The sequence below is a fragment of the Saccopteryx leptura genome, chromosome 3 (assembly GCF_036850995.1).
Source record: "Saccopteryx leptura isolate mSacLep1 chromosome 3, mSacLep1_pri_phased_curated, whole genome shotgun sequence".
Classification (NCBI taxonomy): Eukaryota; Metazoa; Chordata; class Mammalia; order Chiroptera; family Emballonuridae; genus Saccopteryx; species Saccopteryx leptura.
This window is the reverse complement of record NC_089505.1, coordinates 207,040,626-207,049,270: the sequence shown is the minus strand read 5'-3', so window position 1 is coordinate 207,049,270 and position 8,645 is coordinate 207,040,626. Positions and strand designations below refer to the sequence as shown.

Below are 8,645 nucleotides of genomic sequence, written 5' to 3'. Positions count from 1 at the left end.
TCCCTCTCTCCCTCCTCTTCCTCTCCCTCTTCCTCCACTACCACCCTTATTCCATCATCCCAACCACCACCACCATAGCCAATGCCTCTCTCATTACTGTCACCACCCCCTCAGCCACCACCACTATCACTTGTTTATGAGAAAGATTTAATACGTATTTAATGTTCATGAACATTAGTCATCAATACCCCCAACCCAAAAAACCCTAGATGGGCTCCCTTTCAAACCAGCCACACTTTGGGAGCAATAAGTTGACCAATGATGCCAACATAAAAACAGCCAGAATCCTTTTCTCCAACTTTTGCAAAAGAGCAACTGTGAGCCTGACCAGGCGGTGGCACAGTGGATAGAGCATCGGACTGGGATGTGGAGGACCCAGGTTCGAGACCCCGAGGTCACCAGCTTGAGCCCAAGGTCGCTGGCTCGAGCAAAGTGTCACTTGGTCTGCTGTAGCCCGCCGGTCAAGGCACATATGAGAAATCAATCAATGAACAACTAAGGAACTGTGACAAAGAATTGATGTTTCTCATTTCTCTCCCTTCCTGTCTAGATGTCCCTATCTGTCTCTCTCTCTGACTCTCTCTGTCTCTGCCACAAAAAAAAAAAAAAAAAAAAAGTGACTGTAAACTCAGCCACCCACTCAATGGTTCAGGCTCCAGAATCCCTTTAAAATGAAAGCAGATATAAGGGAGGTCAGCTTCTTCAGGTATCACTGGGTTAAAAGAAAGTGCAGTGGGTAAGCGCCAGCCATTATGGTCTTTCCTCACACGTGGCCCTGAGTGGGAACTCAGAGACATGGTCTAGGAGGGTGCCTCAGAACACTGAGTACAATTCTGTAGTAGAGGCTTTAGCCTCACTGGGAATTCAGACTCGAGAACCTGGTGACATAAACAAAGGAATGGCTTGGTATCCAGTCAGAAGACTTGTTTTTGGAAGCTGAAAACTGACTTGGGCGGCAGTGTATCTCCATAGCTCCCTAGTTGTGCCCTCGCTGGGGCCTTGGGGCTTGGCACCCACTCTGCTTAGTTAAGAGCTTTGTGCAAATAAGTTCCTTTGGGCCTGTGGATGTGTAAACAGCTCTCCACTGACTTCAGACACAAACAGTAGTCAAAGGACCAGGCTTCAGATTCGGGTGCTGAAGAGGGGCTGTGGTCTGAAGAGCAGAGCCCAGAGAAGGTTCCAGGATACCCACTGATCTCTGGAGACATAAAGATGGGAATCTGCTGGGCAGACAGGTGTGGAATGGGCTTGGACAGACAGGACTCGGGCAGGGAATGTGCAGTCACTCAGTGGAAGGGCTCGGTGGCCCCAGGAAAGGCAGGCTCACTGACAGAGTAGAAGAGTGAAAGGGAAAGAAGTTGGAGAGAGAAGAAGTTGGAAAGGGTAAGGTTCAGTAAGGAGCCAAATGAATCAGTCAGGTGGTTTTCAAGGAACTGACTGGGAGGGTGAAGGTTCTTCCCAGTCTGCCTGGTCCAAAGTTTTGGTACAGAGTTAAGTGGAATTAAGGAACAACCCCAAAGTACTGGGGTATTTTGACCAATAAGAAAATGAAAAAAATTGGAGGTAAAGTCAACTGGGCAAGCGCATATGGAAGGTGCTTCTCCTCCTCTGAGGCCCTGTCTCCACAGTTTGATATTTTCGACAACAAACCAAGTCAGTGGAGGGAGGAGCATTTTAAACGTGATTGACGGGAATCTGTCTCTTCTCTGGACTGCATGGGCTCTGTGTTTGACCTCCATTCTGGCCATGATTGGTGTGCCACTGGCTTCTCTGTCTTCCCCCAAGTCTCCCTGATGCCTCCAACCCTGCAAGAAATAAGTCATATTCGTCCCGCATCATGGCTGCCCTGGCAGGATGGATTCTTCTCTCCCAGGTGGGGTCCCAGCTAGGATCCCTTGTGTTGCTAAAAGTGAAACTGACTTTTTTTTTTTCTTAAGTGAGAGGAGGGGAGACAGAGAGATAGACTCCGCATTGGCCCGACTGGGATCCACCTGGTATGCCCACCAGGGGACGATGCTCTGCCCAACCAGGGGGTTGCTTCGTTGCAACCAGAGCCACTCAAGTGCCTGAGGTGGAGGCCATGGAGCCATCCTCAGTGCCCGGGCCAACTCTGCTCCAGTGGAGCCTTGGCTGAGGGAGAGGAAGAGAGGAATAGAGAGAGAGAGAAGGGAGAGGGGGATGGTTGGAAAAGCAGATGGTTGCTTCTTCTGTGTGCCAGGAATCAAACCTGGGACTTCCACACACCAAGCCAATGCTCTACCACTGAGCCAACTGGCCAGGGTGACATTGACTTCTAAGTGTCAGTGTCCAGATCTCTGTCCAGCTTGGTGGCCTTCCTGCCCCTCGTCTTATTTTTTTTTCACCAGTTAAGCTCATAAGGGAAAGCAGCAACAGTCATCACCCATTATTCCTGGTTTCATTAGGAAAACAGACAGGATGTGTGTGAGGGTAGAATGGGCCATGAGAGAGGTGTGTAAACAACCGTAGTTACCATTTAACTTCCCACCAGCTACCATAAAAGGATTATGAATTTTCTGGTTTTCAAATTTTATAATTATTGGTCATTTAAGGCAAAACAGGCATATCAGTGAGGTTGACAATAGAGTGAGTTTCAAGAACTCAAGATCTATTTTCCCACTGATTGGTTATGAGACCACAGCCGTATTCCCACAGAACAAGGGAATTCCTCTCCCCAATAATCGGGGATGAAAACGCTTCAGGTGAAGAGGTGAAGAGGTCAGCTCTGTGGCAAACAGGTGTTCTAGCAGGATTATACCCGCCTGGAATCCGGGAGGGGGGGGGGGGATGCAGGATGACACAGTGACAAGAGCACAGGATTTGCAGTGGAACAGGTTGGGATCTGAGCTCTGGCTCTTACAGGTAATATCATGTTAGGTAAACTACTTAAATTCTCTGAGCTTCAGTTTCCATACCTGTGAAAAGACAACAAAAATACCTATTTTGTAGAGTTATTATGAGGTTTAACTGAAATAATATCTGGTAAGTAGTAGGTGCTCATAGATGGTGCTTATTCAAACCAAATGGCTCTTTCCTTTAGAGGTAAGAACTGACTCATATTGAAAGCCTACTGTGTGCTGCTCACTGGCGCCAGGCCCTGTACAAGTCAACAACAGCTACTATTTATAGTCATTTCTCGGTATTCACAGGGCCCCTATGAATACCAAAACCCAAGGATGCTCAAATCCCTCAGTCGGCCTTTCGTATCCATGGGCTCCACACCTGCGGATACGGAGGGTTGACTGCTGAGCACATGAAATGTGACAGGTGCCTTACAACTGTGCTGATGACCCTTACAACAGTAGCTCTGCAAAGGACCATTCTCCCCATTCTCCAGATGAAGGAAGGGAGGCCTAGGGTTCATTACGACACTCACAGCCCTTGAGCCACCCAAGGTTCTCTTCTGCTGGTCACCCAGATGCTCTCCCAGGTCTTGGAGGTCACGTGGATGTCTTAGATTTAAGGGTGCCAGATTTAGCAAATAAAAATAAAGGCTGTCCAGTTAGATTTGAATCTTAGATGAACAAGAATAATTTTTTATTTTTTTATTTTTTGTATTTTTCCGAAGCTGGAAATGGGGAGAGACAGTCAGACAGACTCCTGCATGCGCCCGACCGGGATCCACCCGGCACGCCCACCAGGGGGCGATGCTCTGCCCACCAGGGGGCGATGCTCTGCCCCTCCGGGGCGTCACTCTGTTGCGACCAGAGCCACTCTAGCGCCTGGGGCAGAGGCCAAGGAGCCATCCCCAGCGCCCGGGCCATCTTTGCTCCAATGGAGCCTCTGCTGCGGGAGGGGAAGAGAGGGGGGGGGGGTGGAGAAGCAGATGGGCGCTTCTCCTGTGTGCCCTGGCTGGGAATCGAACCCGGGACTTCTGAACGCCAGGCCGACGCCCTACCACTGAGCCAACCAGCCAGGGCCAAGAATAAAAATTTTGTATAAGAGTGACCACATGTGGAAATGCTGCACAGGGCCCTCTCACTTCCTGACAGATGCCACGAGACTGCATTTGTTTCTGTTCGGACTGCAAATATTTTATCTGCTGCTGTTATTCAGTGAAAACTCCCCTTTTATCATGCTTAGATTGGCAGATGTTTGCCGTGTTTGATTTTAAAACAGTTTCTGTTCTCCTCTAATTTGATATTTAACTTAATTGGCTACTAGTCAGTGGTTTGAGGATATTTGTTTTTAGATTGATGTGACTGGCAAAGGGACCGTTTGTGTGTTTGAGTTGGCTGTCTGCCTTTGATTTGCAGTGATGCCTTTCCTCTTACTGTTCTTTCTTAGTGTGAGGGGTGTTGGCTCCCTGGCTAGGTAGCCATCAGCTCTGACCAGAAGCTGTTCTGATGAGTCCTGTTCTGTATTGAAAATGCCCATGGAAACAATGAAGATGATTGAGCAGAGGATGAAGCAGAGCTGGGATTTCAGGAAATGTGAGGCCAAGGGTAGAGCAATCAGACTTGCACTTGACAATCTTAGAGCCAGAGCCTGGGCTGCTGAGGGGCTCTGGGAGGCTGGGGAGGCAGGTGGGGCGGTCTTGTGGCTGTGCCTGGGGAAGGGGCCGAGGAATTGTAGCCCAGGTTGCTTCATCATGGGACCATAATGGTCCCAGATACTCCCATTTGCCTCTTCCCTTGAACAAAAGAGAAAAGGATTCCTGCCTCCAAACTCCCACCAAGCGTTGTACATCAGTAAGGTCCTTTGCATGCATGAAGTGTGGATCCCCAGATTATAGTAAATGCTCAGACTTGTGCTAATATCACAGCATATAATTGCTGTCCAGTCTCCTATTGCCTATACATTTCCTCATACTTAAGGCTATGCCTTTTCACTGTTCACACATTTTTCTAGACAGATATTTGTAGAGATTCACAGACTGCTTATTCTTGGGTTTTATATACCTTAAGGTTGACCTAGTCATAGCACAGATCTGAGTTGCTGCGACCTTGTGTGGTCCTTACTTTGTTTACGGCTCCTGTTTTAAAGAATGAACAATGGGTAATTTAGACTCTTCTAGGGAAGAGCAGGCACACACCACACCAAGAAAATCAAGTGAGAGAATTCTAGAGGCAGAAGTTGCTTCCAAGTGACTGACTTGAAATCCCCAACACTTCAAGACCAATGACATCTTCAGGGAACTCTCTGTCCTGGGCACTCTGCAGCTTCAAAAAACCCACCAGTTTATAAGAAATGAGCCACCAGACTGCAACAGCATTGCCTACTGGGAGCTCTAAGTGTACACCGTCCCAGAGGATGCCTACCCTGATGGGCACCACCACATCCCACAGTGACTTGGCCAGTCTTTTTGAGTGTCCTGTCTGCTTTGATTATGCGTTACCACCCATGCTTCAGTGTCAGAGTGGCCACCTTGTCTGTAAGGACTGTCACCCACCGCTCTCAGTTTATCATCCAAACTCCTGGGGCCCCTTGGGATCCATTTGCAACTTGGCTATGGAGGAAGTGGCCAATTCGGTACTTTTTTCCTGAAAGTATGCCTCTTCTGGATGTGAAAGAGCTCCGAAGCAGCAGATCACGAGGAGCTCTGTCAGTTTGGGCTTTCCTTCTGCCTGTGCCTCTGTGCTTCCTGCAAGTGGCAAGGCTCTAGAAGCTGTCATGCCTCATCTGATGCGTGAGCACAAGTCCATCACAGCCCTGCAGGGAGAGGACGTCCCTGCTACAGACATCAATCTTCCTGGGGCTGTACACGGTGATAATGCAGTTCTGCACTGGCTTGCACTTTATGTTAGTCTTGGAGAAACAGGAGAAGTATGATGGGCACTAGCAGTTCTTTACAATTGTACAGCTGGTAGGAACATGCAAGCAAGCTGAAAACTTTGCTTATTGATTTGAGCTTAGTGGTCACTGACCGCAGTTGACTTGGGAAGCCCCTCCTCAATCTATACATGAGGGGATTGCAGCAGCCGTTATGGATAGTGACTGTCTAGTCTTTGACACCAACAGTGCACAGCTTTTTGCAGAAAATGACACTTTAGGCATCGATATAACTATTTCCATGTGTTGAAATGACAATCAAACATTTTCTGGCCAGTGTTTAAAACCATTGCATTCAAGTTCATTGAGGACAGGTACTCTTCCACCTGCTACTCTGAAACTTTTGGTAGGCGGAGCGAGCCACATAAGGGCAAATAAAAAGAAAGGCTGTTAAATGCAGTAAACAGTTGCATGTTGTAACATGAATATATTTAAAATAAGCCAACAGTGAACCATCTTTTGTATTAAGGAAGCATTATAGAATAAGTCTGAATTTGTGTTTGTTGTAGATTAAGTGTACCATTGTCTAATACTGGGTATTTTTGTTTTTGTTTGTTTTTGCCTGTGCGCATGCATGGGTACATGTGTTGAGGTTTTTTTTCTTTAACTGACAAGCTATGTTGAGTGGTACTGGACCATGCTTTCCCCCTGTTTGTGTGTATTTTTGTGTGTATAGTTGCTAATTTGTATTAATTCTAGGTTTCAAAAAAGTAAAATTGACTTTTCTGTAATTCAGGCTTCCCCTCTACCCTTTTCTAACATTTTTAAAGTTAGTGTCTTTTTTATACGCATAATTGTTTATGGTAAAGTTTATATATGTGTGTTCCATACATATTTCTTCCTCCCCATTAATCAGTTCACTAGAAATACTTTAAATTCAGCCATTTTGTGAATATAAGAGTTCTAGAAGGAAAGGTGATATTGGAAATTATCAGAAGCTATTCAAGTGCTATAAGATAGTCAGTCAGTCTGTCTGTGTCTCTTTTTTTTCTTCTGGAGGGTCATATCTTCACACTTATTCTTTGAAAATTTAGGGTATACTGATTTTTTTTAAATAGTGAAAAAATCAGGCTCTTCTTTTTTCAAATATCTTGGACAAATCACAGATGTTTCAAATATATTGTTTTTTTTTTTTGCAAAAGAAGGCATTGTCAAAGTACTTGTAATTAAAAGCAAATAATTTGTTTAAAAAAGGCAGTTTCCAAAATTTTTTTTTGATCCTTTATAATTCGCATAGAAAGACTGGCAATTTAAAATAAAATGAATGATGATCTTTTTAATTTTTTTTATCTCTTTGCTTTCATCATTGGCACTAGTAGTTGTCACTCTTGTGGCGTCCAGTGTCCACAGAGAAACGTGAGTCTTTGTATTCACGAGAGGCTCTGTGAACAGCAGCAAATAGAGAATGATATGAAGCAGGTAGCATGCTGCTGGCTCAGCTCACTCGCTGATCAAAGCACCAGCGCCCATAAACTAGCTTCCGAATAGCACACATGATGCAGCAAAATGAGAAATTATGTCCTTTTACAGATCGTTAGACACACAGCTCATGTGAACTACAGGAAGGCCAGAGATCATGTTCTTGGAGTTCCTTTGTGTAGTTCTGTATCCCTGACTTAACTGGAATTGGCCTCTTACCAAATGACCTGTTTATCATGGTTCAGTATTACACAGTGAAAAGGCAATGGTGAGGTCATATACTAGCCCGAGTACCATTCGCCAAGCACCTGTTACAGGCCAGGGGCTTTCTATTAGACTTTGCATGGTGCTTAGGGCTAAACATCCTGGGTTTGAATCCCGACTCTGCAATTTACCAACTGGATGACCTTGGGAAAGCTACTTAATCTCTGTGTGACTCAATGTCTTCATCTATAAACTAAGCATGTGGACAGTGTCTACTCCATAGAGCTGATACGAGGATTAAAGGAGCTAATATTTGTCAAGTGCTTAAAGCAGAGCTTGGCACGTAGTAAGCACTGAACGTCTGGAATATATCATATATGCACAGGCAGTCCCTGGGTTATGGATGAGATAGGTTTGTTCTTAAGTTGAATTTGTGTGTAAGTTGGAAAAGGTACATTTACCTATTAAATGCAACTTAGATAGATGTTTGTATTAATATGGTATTTATTTTTACCTTTCTATGCATATAAATATTTAAACATTTTCAAATACAACCTTAAACAACCTTGGATGATGCAGAAGATGGTGGACTTGTTGGAGAGGATGGGACTGGTGTTAGAGAGCCAGGGTTTGGTTCTGCTGCTGGAGTCAGTTTCCTGTAGTAGCATCAGGGGAGGTTTGTACAGAGCTTTTCTTTCTCTCATCAGCAATGGCCCTGTAGCACCTCAGACCCTCAGTAACTGTACGGTAAACTCTGGTGAACCTCTCTGTATCAGGATCTTGCTCCTCTAACTTTGCCATTCCTGCTTCATTGAGACGAAAAGCAACAGCTAATTCTTTTGTAGAAATTGTTTTCAGTTCTGGAGTTCCTAGGTCCCTGTTTTCTTCCCTAAATGCTGTCATCTGCTGCTCTAGTTCCATAAGGTCTTCACTGGTTAGTTCTTTCACATGGGAGTCAGTGACTCTATGATATCATTTTCACTGATGTCCAACTGCAGTTGATATATATATCACCAATAGCCCTTATGGTGCTCTGTTCATAAGTACAAGTTGTACTTAAGTTAAATGTGTAACTCAGGACTTACTATACAACACACACACCTCAGAGAGAGTATGGGTTTGGCCCTAGACCACTGCAATAAAGTAAATATTATAATAAAGCAATTCACACAAGATTTTGGTTTCCCTGTGCATATAAAAGTTATGTTTATTCTATACCATAGTCCGTAAAG

General features: G+C 45.1%; 1 pseudogene; it reads left to right on the top strand.

Annotated features, from left to right (window-relative positions):
- The first annotated feature begins 5,208 nt into the window (after nucleotides 1-5,208).
- On the top strand, nucleotides 5,209-6,040 carry LOC136397785 (E3 ubiquitin-protein ligase SIAH1-like; annotated as a pseudogene).
- Nucleotides 6,041-8,645: the final 2,605 nt, after the last annotated feature.